Here is a 22,683-nt window from a genome sequence, read left to right as displayed (position 1 = left end):
CTCCTCAGTATAGGAATGTCAACATGTGCATTCATTCATTCTTTTCTTCATGAATGCAGCCATTTATCCTGCCAATATTTTAAAACTATCACTATATGCCAGGACTATTTTGGGATTGTTTTTCTCTCATTTCTTGCCTTTTATTCTTGATGGAGTGAGTAATTTTTATCTTCTATTTTTCCCTGTACCCATTTGGAAGTTGCACGTTCTGTTTCTTTCTTTTAGTAGTTACCCTAGAAATTTTACCAAATATACTTAAATTATTGAAGTCTAAAGTTAACCAAAACCTTGACCCTCCTCCCAGTAATACAAGTTATTTTCAAAGTTTAATTCAATTTATACCCTCTTGATTCTTGTTACTGTGTTGTATTTTTAAGTTAACATTATTATTACTGTCTTATACAATCCATATTGATTAATATTAGTTTACTTTATTCCATCCTGCACTTCAGATCCTACATCTAGAATTACTTTCCTTTAGATTTTCTTTTAGTAAGAGTATGCTAGTGATGGTCTCTCTTAGATAGATAGATGTCTTTATTTTTACTTCACTTCTTTATTGAAGTATAATTGACTTTGAAAATTATATTAGTTTCAGGTATACAATGTAGTGATTCAATACCTTTATATATTATAAAATGATCACCATGATAAATCTATTTACTTCATTTTTGAAAGATACTTCACATGATATAGACTTTTAGGTTGGCAGGCATTTTCTTTTAGCGATTTGAAGGCTTTATTCCACTATTATCAGGACTCCATTGATGTGCTGAGAAATCAGCTGTCTAACTTATTCCTTTGCATATGACCTGGCTTCCCCACCCTCCCCCACAGCTTAAAAGTTTTTTTTTCTTCTTGTTGATTTTCAGCAATTTTAATATAATGTGATTTTTTTGAATTTATTTTAATTCTATTTCTGATGCAGTAGGTTTCTTGACTCTCTGGATTGCTGTCTGATTAGTCCCTGAAAAACTTCAGATATAAGTATACTCCGTTTTATTGAGCTTTGTTTTATTGTACTTTGCAGATACTGCATTTTTTGCAAATTAAAGATTTGTGGCAACCCTACATTGAGTAAGTCTATTGGAGCCATTTTCCCACCAGCATTTGCGCACTTTGTGTCTCTGTGTTACATTTTGGTAATTCTTGAAATATTTCAAACTTTTTCATTATTATTATATTTGTTATGGTGATCTTTGATGTTACTACTGTGACTCGCTGAATGGTTAGACTTAGATGATGGTTAGCATTTTTTAGCAATAAAGTGTTTTTTAGTTCAGGTATGTACATTTTTTTAGACATACTGCTATTGTACTCTTAATAGACTATAGTATAAACATAACTTTCATAGGCACTGGGAAACCACAAAATCTGTGTGACTTGCTTTATTGCAATATTTGCTTTATTTTGTTTGTCTGTAACTGAACCTACTATATCTCCAAGGTATACCTGTGTCATCTTTTCAAATATTGCCCTGACCTTTGCCATCTCTTCTCTCATTTTAGTTCTTCAATATTTATACCTTGTCATTGTATTTTCCCCATCCTTTACCCCCTCTTCTGTATTTTCTGCCTCTTTTTTCCTCCTGATGCTGAATTCAGGATAATTTATCCTGTTTTATTTTCCTAATATAGTGTAGGCATTCAGTGAATCTTTGTTGAATGAAATGAAATATTGAACTAAAAAAAGTTCTTACTATATGAAAATGGTTTTCATACAACTTGAAAAACCTGGTCTGATACAATCCTTTCAGTTTTCTGTTGCAAAAACTGAGGCCTAGCATCAAAAAATCTACAAACAATAAATGCTGGAGAGGGTGTGGAGAAAAGGGAACCCTCTTGCACTGTTGGTGGGAATGTAAATTGATATAGCCACTATGGAAAACAGTATGGAGTTTCCTTAAAAAACTAAAAATAGAACTACCGTATGACCCAGGAATCCCACTATTGGGCGTATACCCTGAGAAAACCATAATTCAAAAAGAGTCGTGTACCACAATGTTCATTGCAGCGCTATTTACAATAGCCAGGACATGGAAGCAACCTAAGTGTCCATCGACAGATGAATGGATAAAGAAGATGTGGCACATATATACAATGGAATATTACTTAGCCATAAAAAGAAACAAAATTGAGTTATTTGTAGTGAGATGGATGGACCTAGAGTCTGTCATACACAGTGAAGTAAGTCAGAAAGAGAAAAATAAATACCATATGCTAACACATATATATGGAATCTAAAAAAAAAAAAAAAATGGTTCAAAGAACCTAGGGGCAGACGTAGAGAATGGACTTGAGGATACCGGGAAGGGGAATGGTAAGCTGGGACGAAGTGAGAGAGTGGCATGGACATACATACACTACCAAATGTAAAATAGATAGCTAGTGGGAAGCAGCCGCACAGCACAGGGAAGTCAGCTCAGGGATTTGTATCCACCTAGAGGGGTGGGATAGGGAGGGTGGGAGGGAGATGCAAGAGGGAGGGGATGTGAGGATATATGTATGCATATAGCTGATTCACTTTGTTATACAGCAGAAACTGACACACTATTGTAAAACAATTATACTCCAATAAAGATGTTAAAAAAAAACAAAACAAAACACTGAGGCCTGTAGGTTAAATGACTTAGCCAAGGTCATAGAGCTAGGTAATAGCATATCTGGCCCTCGAAATCATATCTGACTCTAAATCCATTGTTCTTTCCGCTTCATCACACAATTTCTCATTCTAATCCAAAATATTACAATATAGATAATGGTAATATGGGTACAACATTTAAACTATTTTCACTTATGAGAAGTTACATTGTTATTTACAAAATAACCTATTTCCTCTATTAGTGACCAATGAGAAATAAGGAATTCGGAAGTGATGTAGGGAAGGACAGTGGATGGTTTAAGAACTAATCAAGGAGGGTTTTGATAACTCTCAGTAAGATAGTGACTTACTGGTGGAAAGCCCTCAGGTAAATAAAGCACCTGCTCATTCACTAGTTTGGCAAAATCCTCCCAGAAGCATTAACAGGAAAAATAGTAGATTACAATGAAGTCTTGTCTATACTAAAGTGATGGAGAGTGTTTAGAGAATGATAAGGACTTATACTAATGCCTGAATAATTAGCCCTAAGATGTGAGCCTTTTATCACAATTCTAAGAACAGTTGTCTGCTGAAAATAGACTCTTCTACATGAGTGAGAACAAAACTGAAATTAGTTAAACAAGATCTGTGAATGCAATCTGTGGGGAGACATAAGTTATGGGGGAAAGTGGAAATGCAGAGAAAATACAAGATAAATCCAAACACCTGCAACAAAGTGTATGTATGTGAGTGTACGTGAGGTGGTGATGCGAGGAGGGGTGAGGGAAAAATTAATTTTTATCAGTTATTTAGAAAAACTACAAAACAACAGTATTTATATATGAATACATCAATAATAGCCTAAAAGACTTTTATGAACATTTGGAGTAAATTAATAAAATGTCCTACTGGAGTGCAGTTTTGAGAGATGCCATATTTTGTATCTTTCAGCTATTTGAACACATTTTTGAAAATTATATTTACTCATATTCTTGCTCAGTTCTCCCCAATTGTGTTAGTTCCCAATACAAAATTATGGGATGATAAAAAGAATAAAATATATTAACTCCAGGTACTCACTTTGTCACACTTCTCTCCATTGGCTTTGAAGAAATAATCATTTCCATGTACCTGTTCAGTTCCTCCCAATTGCCCTGTATAGTACATTGCTTCACAAACATAACACATACTTATGTGATGATAGATAAGGAGAGAAACAAATCTTTCATGTTCTTCTCCCCTCCTTAATTTTTATCCTTCCTCCTTGTCACGATAAACTCACTAGTTCCAAGTCTCAGTCAGAGTAACATGACTCTAAGAGCAGCTTTCCAGAGAGGAGGCGCAACCCTGACTTGTAGAACAAAGAAGAATGACTAATGGCCTGGATCTGTGGGAAAGGGGGCAGCATCCCAGCCTAAACCACAAACTACAGATACTTTGGCCATGTGCTTCCTCTCTATAACCTTAAAGTGACAAAGCAAAAGATCTAGACCAATATATGCCCTCCTTCTCTCCACCCCAATAAAGAATGTCATCATATCACAAAATGATAAGATCTGACACATTCTCTGAAGATCGTCTTTTTTCAAGCAGCCATCTGCATTAAAGCCATCTGTCAGCTTTTCTTGCTTATTAGTCACATCCCTGAGAAACCAATTGTAGTATCTACTAATCCTAAAGGGCCATGAAATATTATTGATCCAAAATTGGAAAGGACGGCATTTCGTTGCACATAGTCTGTATCCTTACAGTGCAAAATAAAGCCCTGAAAACGTAATTTTTATCAGCGTAAAAAGCCAAGCAAGAATACTCATCCCTCAATGTGTATTTTTTCCTGCCTCCTCCTCCTTTGTTTTGGTTAGTTGGTTGGAATTTAATTTGTTTTGTGTCCTGAAACTGATTAGGGTAAATTTTTTTTGTCCTGAATTTTTCTTCTTTGTTTGCTTGTCATAACTGATGTGCACAGGAGGTGATTATTCACCCAAACTATACAAGCCTAATCTTTTTCCAAATTTCAAGTTTAATCCAGGGGGAGCTCTAAAATTAGAAGCATAGAAAGAGCCCTGTTCATTTGTCAGATATCCTAGCATCAAGACTCTAGATTTGAAATCTGGGTAGGTTATTCGACATGATTTACTTTGCTATATATAATTTAAAGATAATATCTTTTTTATTGAACTGTAGCTGGTTTGCAATATTAGCTGCAGGTGTACAACAATGTGATTCAATATTTTTATAAATTATACTCCATTTAAAATTATTACAAAATAATGGCTATAGTTCCCAGTGCTGTACAATATATCCTTGTTGCTTATTTTTTTTATATATAATTGTTTGTGTCTCTTAATCCCCTACCTCTATCTTGCCCCTCCTTCCTTCCCTGTACCCACTGGTAACCACTAGTTTGTTCTCTATATCTGAGTCTGTTCCATTTTTTTTATACATTCATTTGTTTTATTTGTTAGATTCCACATATAAGTGATAACAGAGTATTTGTCTTTTTCTGTTCTAGCTTATTTCACTAAGCATAATACTCTCTAGGTCCTTCCATGTTGTTGCAAATGGCAGAATTTCATGGATGAGAAATATTCTGTTGTATATAAATACTGCCCCTTCTTTATCTGTTCATCTGTTGATTGGCACTAAGGTTGCTTCCATATCTTGGCTATTGTAAATAATGCTACTGAGGTGTGTGTCTTTTCAAATTAGTGTTTTTGTTTCCTTCTGATATATACCCAACAGTGGAATTGCTGGATCATATGGTAGTTCTATTTTTAGTTTTTTGAAGAACCCCCGTATTGTTTTCCATAGTGGCTGCACCAATTTACATTCCCGACAACAAAGTACTAGGGTTCTCATTTCTCCACATCCTCTCCAACATTTGTTACTTGTACACTGTTTGATGATAGCTATTCTGACAAGTGTAAGGTGATATCTCATTGCGGTTTTGATTTGCATTTCTCTGATTAGTGATGTTGAGCATTTTTTCATGTGCCTTATGACCATCTGTATATTTTGTTTGGATAAGTGTCTCTTCAGGTCTTCTGTCTATTGTTTAATGAGTTGTATGAGCTGTTTATATATTTTTGATATTAACCCCTTATCGGTCAAATCATTTGCAACTATTTTCTCTCATTCAGTGGGTTGTCTTTTATGTTGATGTTTTCCTTTGTTATGCAAATCTTTTATATTTAATTAAGTCCCATTTGTTTATTTATGCTTTTCTTTTGCCTTAGGAGACAGACCCAAAAAAAATATTGCTACCGCTTATGTCAAAGAGTTTTCTGCCTATGTTCTCTTCTAGGAGTTTTACGGTTTCAGGGCTTACATTTAGATCTTTAATCCATTTTGAGTTTATTTTTGTTTATGGTGTGAGGAAATATTCTAATCTCATTCGTTTGCATGTAGCTGTCTAGTTTTCCCAACATCACTTATTGAAGAGACTGTCTGTTCTCCATTGTATATTCTTGCCTCCTTTGTCATAGATTAATTGACCATAAGTGCATGGGTTTATTTCTGGGCTCTCTATTCTGTTATTTGATCTATTTGTCTGTTTTAAAGCTAATAATAGCTTTTTAAAACAAGCACCTGGGTCCAAAAATAGAGTTGCTTACAAAAGATGAAATATTAATTCACTTACTCAATTATCTACCCATCCATCTATCTATCCAGCCATCCTTTTAAAAAGTATTTATTTCGGGCTTCCCTGGTGGCGCAGTGGTTGGGCGTCCGCTTGCTGATGCAGGGGACACGGGTTCGTGCCCCGGTCCGGGAAGATCCCACATGCCGCGGAGCGGCTGGGCCCGTGAGCCATGGCCGCTGAGCCTGCGCGTCCGGAGCCTGTGCCCCGCAACGAGAGAGGCCACAACAGTGAGAGGCCCGCGTACCGCAAAAAAAAAAAAAAAAAAAAGTATTTATTTCTAACATGTGCCAGGAAGTGAGGGTAAAACAGCAAACAAAACAAAATGCTTGCCCTAATAAAGCTTAATTTCTAGTAGGGAAAAATAAACAGGTTATAATAATTAAGCTATATAGTATGTCAGATGATCATAGATGTTACAGAGAAAAACTAAGTAGGGAGGTGGGTTACGGAGTTTTGGTTTTAAATTGAGTGAGCAAGGGGGTCTTCGCAGAGAAGGTGACATTTGAGCAAAGACCTAAAGGAGATGAGAGAGTGAGCCATGCAGGCATCTGGGGGCAAGGTAACCAAGAAAACTGTAGGCGTTAAATCCCTGAGGCAGGAATGTGCCTGCCATATTCAAGAAAAGGCCAGGAAGCCAGTGTGGCTGGAGTGTCTTGAGAAAGGGCAGAGTGGTGGAAGATAAGATCAGAGAGATAGTGGAGGGACAGTTAGTAAACATAGGGTCCTGCAGGCCACTGAAGGGACTCTGGCTTTGTCTGGTTGCAGTGGGAACCGTGAAAGATTTGGGGCAGAGAGGTGATATGATCTGACTTAGCTTTTAGATTCCTTGTTGAAAAGAAGGTGTGTTGAGGTGGAAAAGGTGCGGGAGTAAAGGCAGAAACAGAGGCTAGTTAGGAGGCTATTGCTGTCATCTGGGCCAGGGTAGGAGCAGCAAGGTGGTAAGAACTGGTAACTTCTGACATATTTTGAAAGTAGAGTCAGGTAGATTTTCTATTTAGAAAGGAAAGAGAAAGAAATTAAGGATGTTTATAGGATTTGGCCTAAGGAATTTGAATAGTGGAGCTGTCCTATACTGGTAGGATAGGACCTGCTAGGGGAGAAGCCAGTTTGATGAGGAAGATGAGGAAGTGGGTGTTTGACTGATGAGTTTGAAGATCACCCAACTAGGAGCAGATCACACTGAGTCCTTCGGGGTGGGAAGGAGGTGATGGGCAGAGATGACCGAATGGCCATCTGGGCCTGAAGGTTCTTACTCCTTACAGAGGGGAACGGGCATAAAGACAGATAAACACAGTAGAAGGCAAACTAGCCTAGGCTGCAGGAACAGTGCCATTTCCACCCAGAACTTTCCCTTGGGATAGAAATAAGTGGCCCTCTATATGGGTCGAACTTTTAATCACTTATTCAGTCTTGAGACTAGGCACAATCAATTTCACACCTCATCTGATTACAACCCTTCCTTGACACCATTAGTGATAAGACTGGAAGAGACCTCTATTGCCCTGCACACAATTGAAAAACACACTTTGATGGCTATGTGATTATATACCTCTTTGAAAAAAAGTTTCAAGTAAAATCAAATCCTTTTGCTGATATCTCCCACCTTCACCTTTTTGTTCTCTATATTTTTGCCCAATCTTTTTGCCTGAAGCTGGAAATTATGCAGATTAAGATTTGTCTTCACCACTATGCTAACATAGACAAGAAGTTCTATTGCCACCATGCATAATTATCAGTGATTTGATTAGTCCCATGAGTTTTCAGAACAAAGTCTTTCTAAGATTGGTTTTAAATGAAATTTAGGGGTATAAATAATCATTGTTAAGGCAGTTTAAAATCAATGCCTAAGACTGAATGAACACCAGTAAGAATTATAATGATTGTGCTGAGGTGGTAGATTGTAGGTGTTTTCTTTTTTTCCAATTTTTTTTAACATCTTTATTGGAGTATAATTGCTTTACAATGGTGTGTTACTTTCTGCTGTATAACAAAGTGAATCAAATATCTTTGTATATTTTGTATAACAAAGTGAATCATATATACAAAGCTATATGTATACATATATCCCCATATCCCTTCCCTCTTGCGTTTCCCTCCCACCCTATGTTTTTATTATTTAAAAATATACAGGAAAGAACCATTGTCATAGTTCTTTGTTTTAAAATTTTTTATTGGAGTATAGTTGATTTACAATGTTGTGTTAGTTTCAGGTGTACCACAAAGTGAATCAGTTATACATATATTATACATATATCCACTCTTTTTTAAAATTCTTTTACCATATAGGCCATTACAGAGTATTCAGTAGAGTTCCATGTGCTATATAGTAGGTTCTTATTAGTTATCTATTTTATATTTAGTACTGTGTATATGTCAATCCCAATCTCCCAGTTTATCCCTCCCCCTACCTTGTCCTCTGGTAACCATGTTTGTTTTCTACATCTGCAACTCTACTACTCTTTTGTAAATAAGTTCATTTGTACCTTTTTTTTTAACATCTTTATTGGAGTATAAGTGCTTTACAATGGTGTGTTAGTTACCGCTTTGTAACAAAGTGAATCAGCTATACACATACATATATCCCCATATCTCCTCCCTCTTGTGTCTCTCTCTCACCCTCCCTATCCCACCCCTCTAGGTGGTCACAAAGCACCGAGCTGATCTCCCTGTGCTATGCGGCTGTTTCCCACTAGCTATGTATTTTACATTTGGTCGTATATATAAGTCCATGCCACTCTCTCACTTTGTCCCAGCTTACCGTTCCCCCGCCCTGTGTCTTCAAGCCCATTCTCTACATCTGTGTCATAGTTCTATATTGGATTGATACAGTGTGTTTAAACATTTGATTTTTAAAAATATCTTTGTTTTGAGCAACATTGCAAAGGTAGTATACCATGTGTTTGTGCTACACGCCAGTTTTTCCTTGCTTATTACTATGCCTGTGATAGTAAGAGATAGCCAGAGACAATCTTATTGAAAGGGAAGAGTTATGGTCACCCAACTTTTGCCTGAAAAACATCCCTCTGATGTTTTCTAAGTAGAAAGAAGCTTTTACTAATTCATTCTAAATTTCTATTGTGCACAATTTTTATTTTAAAGGATCACTGACTTTCCTTTCATAGATTTTTAACATCCTAAAGGGCATGTAAATAGTAACTATGTATTAAAAACTAGACTCGGGCTTCCCTGGTGGCGCTGTGGTTGAGAGTCCGCCTGCCGATGCAGGGGACACGGGTTCGTGCCCTGGTCCAGGAGGATCCCACATACTGCGCAGCGGCTGGGCCCGTGAGCCATGGCTGCTGAGCCTGCGCGTCCGGAGCCTGTGCTCTGCAACGGGAGAGGCCGCAACAGTGAGAGGCCCGCATACCGCAAAAAAAAACCCAAAAAACTAGACTCATACTTGTCATATGTGAAATGACACACATGCAAGAATAGTAACTATCTCCTTGCCCCTCTAACCTCTCTAATCTTTACCTCCTGCACATCAACATTTTCACCTGTCCTAGCCTGACCTGGGGTGTCTTTGATGTTCACAGCCTGTCTGGCAAGTATCATAATGTGTGGTAATAATCCTTTGGATAGGACTATCACAAATAGATATTTGTGATATCTATTCCAGGAACACAAACACGTGCTCCTGGAATTCACTCCTGGAAAATTAGCAACAATTTAGAATTCGTCATCTTAGATTAATTTTGAGCTGAATTTAGGTTGTATGAACACATGCTTACCAACAAGACTGAAATATCTTAAACATACTGTGAAATTGAAAACTTGCAGAACTTTTATGTAGTTCAGCGGTTAAGACAGTGCTCGCTAAGGCATCCTTGTGAGTAAAACCCTCAGGGAATCCAGTCCTGTGAGCCTGGAAAAGTATTTTCCATTGTCAGAGCTCTCATGTTATTAAAATACAATGATATAAAAAGGAGAGCTCTTTAGGCATCATCCTTCCCTGCTGATAGAGTTCTACATCACTTCCCCTGCCACACAGCGTTGAAACCATGCACACACCACTGTAGGAAACACAAGGGTCTTATAGGAAACATCAGGTGCTTAAGGCTTAGAGAAGATATGAGAGTTGTCCCCAAATATTTGACGAGTTGTCAGGTGAAGAGGACCCCCAAGAACTGAACTGGAGGTAGAACCAATAGAGGCAGAGTTTACAGGGGGACCATAGTTAGACTCAATTTAATGAGAAGATTCCTAAGAATTGTAGCTATTTAACAAAAGAACAGGTTTCCCTGCAGTATTCAAGAAAGGGCTGTATGATATTTTTCAGGTTACAGAGTAGGGGCAAGAGGTTTAATCTCATGGGCTCTCAGAATGTCCTAAAAAGAAGAGTCAAAATAATTTCTTCGTCCTGTTGGGCACACTAACATTCTGAGTTGTGAAGAAACTTGTTTATCCTGCCCCAGTGTCAGAACTGCTTCCACATGTTTTTTCCAAGAGTGGAATAAAAAAATACTCTAAAGGGCATAGGGGATATGCAGGTGGGAAATATAAATGAGCAAAGTGGGCTGGGTGGGCACTGTGATGAAATACAACCAAACTCTTTCAAAGTGCATGTACCTGTGGCTTCCCTTTGCCTTATGGGCATTGAGAAATAATGTTGCCAAATCCGGACTTTTCAAGGAAAGCAGGAAATTGATTTTTTGCATTTGAGAGCTCTTGATTTTTTAAGCATTGGCAACTAAAAACATTTAAAACACAGTGCAGAATTGAGGGTGGTGGAGGTTCCAACAAAAATTGTCTGCAAATCAAATTTGACTCTTATACCACCTTCTCACGACATCTGGAACAAGCAAAGCGAAAACAAAATGAATGAATTAGCAACTATCCTGGTCACAGATGAGAGCACAAGTGAGAATGCATGATTTCTGAGTCACTAGCTTTGTTGTCATTTGTGCCATGTAATGTCTTGCTCACAGGGCATGGGTTAACTAAACATATTCACGGTCCTCACAGCAGTACAGACTCTGGAGAGCTATCATGGCAGTGTAAAGTATTCTAATACACAAGTCCAGTTAGGGCTCTTCGTATATCATCCTCAGCAGCGCACCATGTGGGAGGTATGATGAGACGGTGGAGTCAGAGAGACCTGAGGTATTATTCCTATGTCCCTACTCACCAGCAGGTGACCTCAGAAGATCATTTAACCTACCTGAGTCCAAGGTTCTGGGTCTGAAAAATGAGGAAACTGACACCTACCTCTTGGTTTGAATGGGAGAAGTATATGAAGCACCCGGCAAAGGAACTCAAAGGAAATTACTTCCCTGGATTTTTCTCTAGGATCTTCCCTCTCACTCATTTAAGTTGATTCTCTAATGAAAAGTGTGAGTAATTGTCTGAGTTTATTCAGGAAAAACAAATAAATAACAAATAAGTGAATAAAAAGTCAAACAACAACAAGATCCTGCTACCCTCTTCTCATGATACTTCATACCCTGCCATTTCATGAAGTGTTCTTAATGTTGCAGGGAAAGGCTGGCTGAAGTTGAGCTGACTCACAAAGGTCTCCATGTGTACCCGTGGGAGAGAGAAATTTGATTACTGCAGAAGTTTCATTTGGGGTCCTTTGGGACCCACATTTTCATGTTTTGTGTGGAACAGCCTCATGCCAGCTCTCTAAGCTTTTACTGAACATCTTTTGCTGAACTTTTCCTATATCCACATGTAGAGATAAGGTTCAGATCTGCATGCTTTCTCCTTCTGGTCCAGGGTGTGTAAGCCAGCTGTCTGCTGAAATTCCATCCTGAGTGCTCAGAATACATGGTGCTCCCATGACCGCCACTAAGAACACATAGCTTCATGGGCACTTTGGGGAATTGTTATTCTGTGCTGTCATTTCTCTGTCAGTACAGTGTGTGGAGATCCTTGAGAATTATTTGATACGCTCTTTTCTCACTGCACTGCCACCTTTTAAATAAAATCCTAAAATCCATTAGTGTGTTAAACAATGATCTCAGGAGGTAACGATACTAGTAGAATCTGGCTTATTCCAATTGTATTCAAAGTAAAAATGGGCATAGGCATACAGTTGTCCAGAAATCACCCCATATATAAGCTGCTATAACATCACAGGAAGAGAAAAAGATAGCAGTTTTACTGTCATAACTAAATATATAATATTTGTCCCACATCCACACCTAGAGAGCATGGCTGGGTACCATTTCCCAACATAAATCTAAAACAGGTATGGGTGGTAACACAGAGCATTATTCCCACAGTAAAGAGGACTGTACCAATCAATATTTATTCTTCAATTTATGGAGGCTTCAATGTCCATTGTGTGGGAGCTGGGCAGAAATGGAGTTAAAGTTGGGAAGGAGAAAAATTTAATTACTTTTCTATCATAAAATTAGAGCAACCTGTATAGAGAAGGTAGATGTGTATAAATTCTTAGAAAATAAAGCTTGGCCAAGAGCTTTTAAAAATTAGAAAAAAAAATGTTGATATGATCATCACTTGATACATCTTATTGACCCTTTTAGTTGAAAGAAGGTATGAGTCTCTTAACTGAGCAACTAATAGTAAGCAGAATTCCAGAGATAGCACCTAGGCTTCAATTTCGAAAGTTGCTTAAAATCTAGTGGTATCAGAGCTCCCTTAATGTGACAGTGTAAGGCCTTCCTCTCCCAATATGACACCCCCAGTTCTCTGAGCAGGGGACACCCAAATTGGGATCCAGACCTCTATTAACTCTATTGAAAGGCCTGGAAAATTGCCACCACTGAAAGTTTGACAGCACCCCATTAAATTAAAGCGATGCCTAGTCACCATTTTTGGTTAAAGTGTTATTAAATAGAGCCTTCACTCTTTCTTTTGATGTTTCTTTCACACAAATTTCATCTCACATTTATAATTCATTCCACCTTAATTCCCCCCATTATGTCGAAATTTTTCAAATGCTTGTGTCTTAGTTTTCTCTCTTTAATTTCTCCCGTTCCTTCCCTATTACTACATTTCTTTTTTCCCCAAATATTGCTCCCATTTGGCATTAGTCTATGCATCATATATGCATTAATATATGCATAAGAACCTTATATCCATGGGAACAATGATCTGCATTCAAATGTCTTCTCATGTTTTTTACTTCTTTATAAGACTGTAAAAGAAGAAAGAAAATAAATTTTATATTGTCTTTCCACTCCCCCTGTCACAATGCAGATCCATTTCCCATGGGGACCAGGCTGCTTCCCCCCTAGTTTTTCCAGGCTTAGTCAATAGCAACCACCATTCATCAAGTCACCCAAGATAGAATTCCCCAGGCTGACACCTCCTCCTTATTTTCCAAGTCCTTTGTATCTCTAAGGACTTCACTGTATACAACCTCTGGCATCTCTCATGTCCACCCCCAGCTCTACTGCCACTGACATGATATAAAAGATCCTAATAATCTTCCACCTGGACTATTTCGGTTGCCTCCTGCTTCTATTCTCATTTCCTTTTTTATTTATTTAAAAAATATTTTTGAGATCCTACCACCAACTGTGTTGGGTGTTTATCAAGTTGAGCACGACTGGTGATCTGCACCTTAACAGACTCTGTAGTTAGTAGGAGAGGGAAATGTGAATCGAATGATCAAAAAACATGTGAGCACAGAATCTCAGCTGCCAGTGTAATTTTCCCAAATGCAAATTTCCTCACAGTGCTTAAAATCTTTCAGTATCTTCCCATTTCCTTTAGGATAAAAAAACCAAACCTAGTGAGGCCTACCAGGTCCTCCACACTCTGGTCCCTGAGGGCCTTTTCAGTTCTTTCTCTCAACACTAGTATCTCTCTTCTCTCTCCAATATCACAACTGCCTGTTTTTGCTCATGCACTCTCCTGTGCTTGAACGTTCTTCTTCCACTCTTGCTATCTAGGACCCCTGCCCTTTCTGCTAGGCTAAAACTGATGAATTTTCTCAGAATCAACTAAAACATTAACTCTATTTTTTGAAAACATTCTTGACATTCTCCACATGTGACACGGCCCACCTTTGTGTTCCCCTGTACCTTATTTAGTCTTGAGTCTCACCTTTGCACCCCTTCATCACATTTTCATGTTACATCCTACGAGCATCTTACCCACTAGATGAGAAATGCTTTGAAGTCATGGACCTTGTTTCATTCCTCATCTCTGCATCCTCAGGGCCAGCTGTTAAGTCCAGCACATGGTAAAATAGTTCATTGCAAATGAATACGTGAATGAGTAAATATAGAGTTATCGAGATATATTGAGTGCTATGTTAGCAACTGTTCAAAATATTTTATGTTTTTAATCCTGTTAGCAACCCAAAAGGTGGGTATTATTATTTTCTCCTTTTACAAGTAGTATAATCAAGTTAAAAACAATCTGACTAATTAGCCCAAGCTTACCCAGGTTGAAAGGGATGGAGCTTGGACAGTGAGTACAAACAAAGGTTTAAGAGAATGAAAGACTGAATGGACGAATTCAGAAAATTTAAAATAACTTCATTGAATTCAGTTGTCCTTATTTTGTCACCATGGAGGAGATGACTTGTTGTTGGAACTGTGTTGACTCTAACTGGCTAGAAATTTGGGCAAGGCCTTTGGTCTTAATTCATGAGAAGGAGGGCATGATGTCCCTCCCATAGGTTTGCTGTGAGGATTAAATGAGATATCCAGGGAAAGTGCTTAGCACAGTGTCAGGCTTGTGGTAAGTGATAAATAAGTGACAGCAATTGCTCTTATCTTTAATCACAATAGGAATTCTTTCTATTCCTTCTTTTTCTTAATTGTCAAAACATTACAGAAAGTTTTAAATAGACAAAAGAGGACAGAAAAACAATTACACCAACCTCCATGTACTTAACACCTAGATATAACATAAATTAACAAAGTATAAATCCTTTTCACAGATAAAGTCATAACATAATAACACTACAGTTACTGTTGATATCTCTTTCTATGCCTCCCTTCCCAGAGGTAAGGACTATACTGACATTTGAACTCATTCTTTCTATTCAATATTTTTTATACTTTTATGACACATATATTTATCTGAAAACAATGTATACAGTTGTTTTGTATGCTATTAAAATTTGCATGAAAGTATTCTTTATACCTTTTTTTTTTTGCCAACTTGCTTATTCATTTAATATTGCATTACTGAAATTTACCTCTTCGGGTACATATGTAACTTGTTTATTCCATTCTGTGAATATACTACCAATTCATCTTATGAATATTCTTTAAAAAAAATTTTTTAGCTGTTAAAAACAAAGCTCGTTGAATATCCTAATACATTGGATATCCTAACACATATCTTATTACGTACCTGTAAAAGAGTTTCTCTTTATTTTGAGAGAGAATTAAGCCCTACTGCTCTAAAACATCCACCATGTGTAATGAATTAATTCTCTCATATGAATCTAGAAGGGAACTAGCTATGGACCCTGGGAGAATTGAGAAAATAGTTACTCAAACTATTTTCTGTAGGACTTAGTTTTCTCACAGAACCATGATTGACAAGGGTTGTACACAGGAGGGGAAATATTAGATTATGGGGTATATATTGGTTGCACCATGTGAAATTGCCGGTATCTAATCACTTTAAACCTACAAATACGGCAGTTTTATATAGCTCAACCTACATGTCTTTAACTTTGAAAATATTTTGCTTATCTGATGTTTATGAAATGGTATTTTATTGTTTTAATTTGTATTTACTGGATTATAATGAAGTCTGAGAATCTTTTTATATGCTCTTGACAATTTGGCTTTCCTGTTCATAATCTTTGCCCATTTTTTCCAATGGATCTCTTGTTTTTAAACATGCACATATGTGTGTGATAGTAAATATCCTTGCCCTATCCTTGGGCCTTTAAAATATTTTCTGTATGGTATCAATTTATGCAGAAGTTGAAATTTCACTATAATCAGAATTGTTAATCTTTTCCTTTTTAGGTTTTTCTTATTTAAGGATTGTTAAATTCTTTGCTTTTTATGTTTAGGTTCTTAAAATATGTAGAGTTTAATTTTATGTGTGGGGAGCGGAATCTAATATAAGTCTTCCCCATCACCCTAACTTGTCTCCTCATACCCACTTATGATCTAGAAATTACAGGGTTAGTATCTGGTACACCCAGGGGCTTCTGAGATCAGTGCTGAAGTCCTCTAGTTGATTGCACTACCCACCTGTTGAATATTTAAACATCCTTCCTGCTAATATTTACTATTTTAATTGTGATAGTTTTATAATTTCCTTATATATGGGTGAAAAATTCCCATACTTTGTTGTTGGTCTTCAAAATTGCCATAAATTTTCTTTGCTCTTTGTTCTACTATGAATTTTTAAGATCAGTTTACCAAGTTCCACCTAAAAATATATTGGGCTTTTTAAGAAAACAATATATTATTTGAATCAAAATAAAATTGAAGCCAAGCATTTTTATTTGTTCATGTGGCTCAAGTCTCTTTTAATCTATAGGTCTTCTCTCCTTCTCTCTTTTTGTTTCTTTTGTAATTTATTTATTTTAAAAAAACACAAGCAAACATGTGTGAACTGTTTAGTTTCTCACAAAAACACAGTCTGATAGTTCCTGATTGCATTTCAAGGCATCCTTTAACATGTTTCTTTGGCCCTTGTTTTTCCTATTAATTGCTAGTTAGAGCTAGATGATCAGATTCAAGTTTGATTTTTTTTTTTTTCCGGATTGCCTGGCTCTGTCAAAGGTGATCTCATCTCAAGGTCCTTTACTTAATTACATTTGCAAAGACTCTTTTTCCAAATAAGATACTTCCTCTGGTTCTGGGGGTCAGGATATGGGTGTATCTTTTTGAGGGGCCATTATTCAACCCACTGTAGGCCTCAGGCTTGATTTAATGCTTCACTGTTGCTATCTTTAAATTCTTAATAATTTTATCTTTGAAGTTGTGTTTTCTAAGCAAAGTCCGATGTGACAATGGAGCATGCATGTGAGCAGAGGAGGTATGTGCACCATCTGTGTCTACTGTTCCCTGTGACCCCATTTGCTTATAGTTTTTCCAATGCCACAAGCACAGACTTAGAATAGACCCATGATATGTGAGAGCTCCGTGAGACTCAAAGCAAATACAAGGTAAGTGTGTAGGGTCTATGACTGAGTAGTGGACCACTGACAGCCCTGAGAGCTCCACTTTCCATTCAAATAAGAATGTGCTTCTAGTGTGTAAAGAAGGCAAGTGTTTCTGCATATGAGTAAAATGCCTTTATATTTGCATTTAAAACTGGAATTGAACAATATAAAGATGAATGGCAAAATTCGTGCAAATAATCTGAATTTTTAATTTTTCATTGCTTAGAATGACATTAAATATCAAATAAAATGTCATAACAAGTTAAGAGAGTGTAGAAGAAAGAAAAAGGCTTTATATTTTAGTCCCTTTAATGCCAATTTTTTTTTCCTGTGTTTTGAACAAGGGCCCCTGCGATTTCATTTTACCCTGTAAATTATATAATTGACCCTGGTTCCGTCTTTAGACAATCATGATGGTTTCTGAGTCCTTTGGATAGGACCCTAGTTGTCATCTACAGCTTCCTGGGCATCTGTTATGACAAGATATTCCAGGTTCATCTTGGGCATTTCTGTCCCAGACTTGAAATCATACATATCTCTAAGAAGTTCTGGATCCTTTTAGTTGAAATTGGTATTTTGACACCACAATCTGGGCACTAGAGGTGCTGATTGCTACCATGTGGTTGTTGTTTCTAGATCCTGTCAGTAGAGGATACTAGGAAATATGATTCTTTTTTTCTTCTTATTGAAGAAAGAAGAAATATTTATATACAGAGAAGTATGTACAAAATATAAGCATACTGTGTGAGAAATATTCACAACCCCTTGAGTCAAGAATCAGTATCGCCAACACCCTGAACCTCCCTCTTGCCCATTTCCAGTCATCTTTCCCTCCAAAGGTATACTGACTTTTAATACTAGAGATTAATTTTGCTTGCTTTTTGCCTTTATGTAATTATAATTATACATTAAGTTATTTTTGTGTCTTGCTGCTTTTGCTTAACACTGTGCGTATGAGATTTATCCATGTAGTTGCTAGTAGCTGAAGTTTATTTTTGTTGCTATCTCACCTTTTATTCTATGACAATACCAAAATGCCTATCTATTCCATCACTGATGGGCATTCAGATAGTTTCCATTTTTGGCTATTACAAGTAGTGCTGTTGAGAACATTCTTGTACTTGTCTCTTAGTGAATTTGTGTACCATTTCTGTTGGGTATATACTTAGTGGTGCAGTTGTTGGGTATGTTGACGTTCAGCTTTAATAGGTACTGGAACTATTTTCCAAAGTGATTAGAACACTTATGCTCCCACCCACAGATAATGAGAGGACCAGTTTCTCCACATATTTGCCAATGCTTGGTACATTTTAGGCATTGTACTGGGTTTATAATGATATCACATCATGGGTAATAATTTACACTTCCCTGATGATGAATAAAAAGGGTATATTTTTATATGTTTATTAGATATTTAGATATCTTCATTGGTGAAATTCTTCCCTCTCTCTGTCTCTATCTCCCCCTATATCCTTTCTTTTTGATTTGTAAAAGTCCTTTGTGTATTCTTGATATTAGTCCTTTTCTGGACTGATGTATATATCGATACGTATGTATGTGTGTATCTATGTATCTATTCGTCTCAACTATCTTTTCCCATTCTGTGGGTTGTCTTCATTATCTTAATTACTTAGGAGAAGTATTTAATTTCAATATAGTCAAATTTTATCATTTTTTTCTCTAGGAATAATGCTTTTTGTGTCCTATTTTAGGAAATCTTTGATTACTCATAATTCATGGATATATATTCTTCTCTGTTTCCTTGAAAACCTTTTGCTTATTTTTCTCATTTAGGTCTGTAATCCATCTGAAATCATGTGTGTGTGTGTGTGTTAAGGTACGAGGTAGGGTTCTAAATTCATACTTTAGTATGGATTAATCGACTTAACACAGTGTTTTGAAAGATAATTCTCTTTGCACTACAGTGTCATCTTCAGAAATCCATGGTATTCTACTAGTCTATTTTATAGATGCTCTTGTTTTTAGTATCTTCAAGTCTCCCAGTGCTCATATTCTTCAGGATTGTCTTTGTATTGTAGGTTTTTTGCATTTTCATATACATTTTAGAATTTATATGAAATGTAGAATTTTAGAAGCCTGTTAATTTGAGCAACCTTTGAGGATTTTGTTTGGGAATACACTAAATCTATAGGTTAATTAAGAGATAATTGACAAATTCACAGTGTTGAACTTTACAAAACATGCACATGATAAATCCCTCCATTTACTTAGGACTTTAATTTGTTAGCATTATTCATGTATTTTAGTGTAGATGTCTTCCTACATTTTTTTTTTTTTTTTTTTTTTTTGCGGTACGCGGGCCTCTCACTGTCGTGGCCTCTCCCGTTGCGGAGCACAGGCTCCGTATGCGCAGGCTCAGCGGCTATGGCTCACGGGCCCAGCCACTCCACGGCATGTGGGATCTTCCCGGACCGGGGCACGAACCCATGTCCCCTAGCATCGGCAGGCGGACTCTCAACCACTGCACCACCAGGGAAGCCCCCTACATTTTTGTTAGATACAATTCTAGGCACTTGATATATTTCAGTGCCAATGTAAAATTTGTTTGTGTTATATATTAATTCAAACGGTCAAGCAGTTCCTAAGAGTTGCTTGCCACGTTTTTACAAATTTGATCAGTAAGGGAATGAGCCAAAATGGATGTAGATGATTTATTACTCATGGCACAACATGTTTACATCAGTTCCCTTAGCTCCTCCTCCCCAAGTTCCATAGGACTATGTCAGAGTGGGCCTGGGGTATACTGCCCACACAGGTCTGTGTCGCAGCTGAGCAATATTGAGTATTAGAAACACCTAAGCTCATTGGAGGCTGCTACAAACCTGCCCATTCTCCCCTCAAGAGAGAGAGATTGGCTTTATTATCCAGGAATGTAAGCAAATGGCTCCAGAGAGATAAGTCTAAATCTCTCCAGAGCCATGCATTATCTCTTGCTTCCAAGGCCTTTGCTATTCCAACTTGCCTCCTTGCTTGGATAGCCTAGACGTTGCAGAAATTAAAATATTCATGGAGGACTTTTTTCAAACCTATATAAATTCACTTCAGAATTCTTCAAAAATGTTTTTGGATTTTCAGTTAACTAATTAATTGAATTTTCTATGTACACAATCATATCTTCTGTGAATAATGGCAGTTTTAGCTTTCCGTTTCCAATCTTTACACCTTTGATTTCATCTTGCCTCACTGCATTGCTTGGAACTTCTAATCAGTGTTGGACAAAAACAGTGTTAGTGAGTCTCCTGGTGTATTCCCCACTTCAGGGAGAAAGTGTTCATTATGCATGATATTAGACTGTTGTAGATAACTTAGATTAAGGAAGTTCTCTTTTCTTTCTAATTTGCTCACAATTTTTTAAAGATAATAAATGGGTATTGAATTTTTGTCAAATGCTTTTTTTGCCTCTGTTTACACACAATTGTATGTCTCTACTTTTTTGTTAATAATATGGGAAATTATACCGATACATTTTTGAATGTTAAACCACTCTTGCCTACCTGAAACTGCATTTGATTGTGATGTATTACCATTTTTATTTGTTTCTGGGTGGGATTTTCTAATATTTTGTTTGGAAGTTTTGCATCTAAGCTTCTTAGAATATATGGTCTGTAATTTTCCATTCTTATAGTGTTCTTATCAGATATTGATATCAAGGTTAGGCTGGCTTCAGGAAATGAATTTGAAAGCATTTACTGTTTCTCTTCTCTGAAAGTATTTGTATAATATTGGCATTAGTTCTTTAAATATTTGAAATAATTCACCCAGGAATTCATCCAGACTTGGGGTATTTTTTTGTGTGGGAAGGTGTAAATAATGAATTCGATTGCTTTAATAGATACCAAATTATTTAGAATTTCTTTTTGTTTTGATCAGTGCTCTTTTTCAAGGAAGTTGTTCATTTTATCTAAATTTTAAAATTATTGAATTTTGAAATTTACTATGCTCTTCTATTTTCTTTGGAGTAGATTTGCTTTATTTAGCTTTTTGAATTGAAAAATCAGATTGTTGAGTTTTTTAGCCTTTTTTTTTCTAGTCTATCTTTTGAAGATTGTACCTTTTCTCTTCAGTACTGTTTTAGTTGCATCCTACAAGTTTAAAATTTTGATATGTCATATCTTCGTAATTTTTTAAAGTCTGTTCTGATATCTTTTGTGTTTTGTTGGAGGAGGTCATCTAGAGGACATGACAACCAGTTGACCTGTGAACTGGATCTGGGCAACTGGAGGTTCCTCACCTCCTCCCCATCCTTGGAATTTACATTCCACCCACCATTCTCCACAGTGGGAAGCAGTTTCAAGGACGCAGCCTTGAGCGAATTAGGTGTTGTTGAGACCATCTGGATGGTATTGATACATGTGACTGAACCCTGTTAAGGTCTCCAAATAAGCTTTAAAAATTCAGGTGGGCAGGAGCAGAGATCTACTTGTCTTGCAGTTGCCCAAGACACCCCTCCTATGTATGTTTCCTTGCTTATTAAACCTGCCACCTGCCACTCTTGAGTGGCCTGCCTCTTTCTTTGGTCTCTCCTTGCACTCTGTATATGGGGACTACTTTGCAAACTAACAGTTTTCTTCTCAATTTATGGATATTTTGTGCTGCTTAGTTTTCAAACAAGCTAATTGGCTTGGCTAATTATCTTCATGTGACTTATTTCAACCTTTTAAAATTTATTTCTAGCTTGATCTTTATATTCAGAAAAAATACTCTGAAATTGTTTAAATCCCTTGCAGTTTGTTGAGATTTGTTTTATGAGGCAGCAAATGGTCTGTTTTTGTAAATATTTCATTTCTGCACTTCAAAAATTCCGTATTGTTCACTTGTTCGATTCAATGATCTACATATATCAATCAGGTCAGTTGTATTAATTATATTCTTCACATCTTCAGTATCCTGACTGATTTTTTTTACCTGCTTGTTTTATCAGCTATTAGGATTATAGAACTATCAATTTCTCCTTTATCTTGGCAGATTTGTTTTCCTCCAAACGTCAACCTTTCATTGATAGCCAAGCTATCAATAGATGTTTTGAAGCTATGTTGTTGAACGAATACAGATGTAGAACTATTTTTTCTTTCTGGTAGATTGGCTCCTTTATCATTATAAAATGCTCCTTTAATCTCTGGTAGCATTCTTGTCTTAAAATTTTCTTTGTCTGACTCTGTGTATAGGTTTCCTTGGTGCATCTTTTGCCATCCTATTGCTTTCAACCTTTCTCTGCTCTTATATTTTGAATTTGTTTCTTAAAGCAACTCAGATATTGTATTTTAAAATATTAGATGATAGGGAATCCCCTGTCATCCAGTGGTTAGGGCGCCATGCTTTCACTGCAGGGGGCATGGGTTCAATCCCTGGTCGGGAGCTAAGATCCCACAAGCCGCAT

The sequence above is a fragment of the Orcinus orca genome, chromosome 3 (assembly GCF_937001465.1).
Source record: "Orcinus orca chromosome 3, mOrcOrc1.1, whole genome shotgun sequence".
Taxonomy (NCBI): Eukaryota; Metazoa; Chordata; class Mammalia; order Artiodactyla; family Delphinidae; genus Orcinus; species Orcinus orca.
The sequence above is the reverse complement of the archived record's forward strand: the minus strand, read 5'-3'. Positions refer to the sequence as shown.